The sequence below is a fragment of the Carcharodon carcharias genome, assembly GCF_017639515.1.
Source record: "Carcharodon carcharias isolate sCarCar2 chromosome 24 unlocalized genomic scaffold, sCarCar2.pri SUPER_24_unloc_3, whole genome shotgun sequence".
Classification (NCBI taxonomy): Eukaryota; Metazoa; Chordata; class Chondrichthyes; order Lamniformes; family Lamnidae; genus Carcharodon; species Carcharodon carcharias.
In genome coordinates, this window is record NW_024470606.1 from 789,149 (window position 1) to 791,432 (window position 2,284).

Genomic DNA, 2,284 nt, shown 5'->3' on the forward strand with positions numbered 1-2,284 from the left:
TTAATTGGGTGGAAGTGATTACATCACAAAAGCAGATGAAAACTGTTATTAAACAATTTTTTTCCCTGTTACCTGCTTTATACATGTATGTATATATTATATACAGATTAGTTCCTTACTACTGTATGGTGATTAAGTTGACATTTCTGAGTTGTGATTACTCCAGTTTCTGTATTTTACAGCCCAGATTCCTCAGAGCTGCAGACAATAGTTTCACTCCTGAATCTCCCAGATTATTGCGACTCAGTCTAAATAGAGAGAGTGAGAAACACATTAAAATGGCCTGAATTTTCACCACAGAGGGAAGAAGCAGGAACTGGGTTTATTCTCAGGTCAGAAACCTAGCACCAGGGGGAAACTAATTAAAGTCACGATTTTCAACTGGGGACACCATTAATTGTCATGGAGACGGGTTTCCTGTTCACTTAGAGCCAGTGCGGGTGGGAACGGAGGTGGGTCAGATGAAGTTTGAACTTATTTAGACTCACAGGGCAGCCATCACTAAGGCTGCTGGTTGTCCTGAAGGAGAGATCTGCAGTTTGTGCCAAAGCCTCCACAGCACCAGGGGGAAGTGAGATGTCACAGGGAAGCCAGAGGCCTGGCACCCGCTGCAGAATATCCCCTCACTTCATTGATGCTGAACTGGAGGCCATGAGGGAGAGGAGGGAGCCCCTTTGCCCAGAGGGTGGAAGAAGGAAGCCACCTCATCGTGTCATTGAACAAATGTCTTGTCCAGCTCTGGTAAAGATGGCATCTGCGATGTGCGAGATGGAGTGGTATGCACCACTGCTGTGTGCAACATGCCACTTCGGCCCACAGCTGATCCTTGGAAGGACCCAGAAGTGAAGGAGTTCAAGGCCACAATGATTATGACCAGTGCTGCGAGGTCTTCAGCAATGTGGGCACAGATGACTGTGACCATCTGCCTGCAGAGTCATAATCTCCTGCATCACTGGGTCTTGATCATGTCCCAGGTAGCTCCGTCTTCAACTAAAGCTCCTGTGTTGAAGTTTTGGCCTCAGTTGCGTTCCAGCCCCTCTTTCCTCTCCTGTGTCCTTGACCACTTAAAGGCCGTTTCCCACCAAGTGTCAATTTTCAGGCCAGCGGGAGTAATTCAGGGGCGGGGTAACCCCTAAATGCAACCCTGCTCAGTCCTCGGGTGGAAAGTGAGGGGTGGGGGGAGCCTCCATTTGCAACCTCCAAAAGGGCTGGCACCTGCAGGTCCTTCTACCCATCCCCCACTCCTGGCTACTCCACCAACACCCAACCCAGTCTGTCCGGCCCCCTGAGCCTCACCTCCTCAGGCCACCCAGAGATCCCCAAGACTTACCTGCTCCGGGAATCCCAGGACTTAGGCTCTGGGGACTGCTTGCAGTCCCAGTCCTGTCCACTGCAGCTTCTGGTGCTACAGGGACACGAGAGTTGCTGGCCAGCCTGATTGACTGGCAACTCTCTAAGGTGGAACTTCATCCCGAGTGAGGGGGCGGAAGTCCTGTCTCCAACTACTTAATGCTTGTTGGAGTGTTAAACGGCTGCAGAGCAGGTATTCTCCGCCAACACCTCGGATGGCGGGAAGGGAAATCCACCATTCTAAAAACCCTGGCCTTCCTTTCAGTTGTTCATTAAAGCCAGGGTTTTATGAGAATGACATACATTTCCGAAAATTAAATGATAAAGCAATGATTCCCTGTGCTCCCGAACTCTGCGCATTATATTAATCTGTTTAATAACTCAGGGTGTTATATCGTGAAACAGCACGAACTACTGCTGTAACATCTGCCCCCCTGGATTTACGCAACAAGGAAAGTTTATTCTGTCCCGTTACGAAGTTTAAATAGCCCTGTTCTCCTGGTTTATAGGGAAGGGGTGTCTCCCAATTTATTCCCTATTAAACAGACTCAACGTGAAATCCTGGTGTTTTATTTTGAGGGAATTTCCAACTTCCAAACGATCCTCGCATAGGGAGTCGATAATCAGAAAATCCTCATGTCTATCACTGAGAGTTATGCCTGAGGTTGTTTACTGTGTGCAGGAACCAGACGATGGTAAAGGTTCCTGGAAATTCCTCCTGGTTGGCCAGCGTGTGTCTGCATTCTGGGTTCAAACGGGCAACGGGGGAATTTGAGCCATTAAAACAACAGCAGGTTTCCTCATTTAATGAGCAGAACTGGGAACAATTTTCAATAATTAGACATAAAGGTCGTCTTTGGTAATTATCTAACTTTAAGATATTTCAACCTCCCTGCCAGTAATCCTTTGATTATTTATCGTAATATGTTGGACT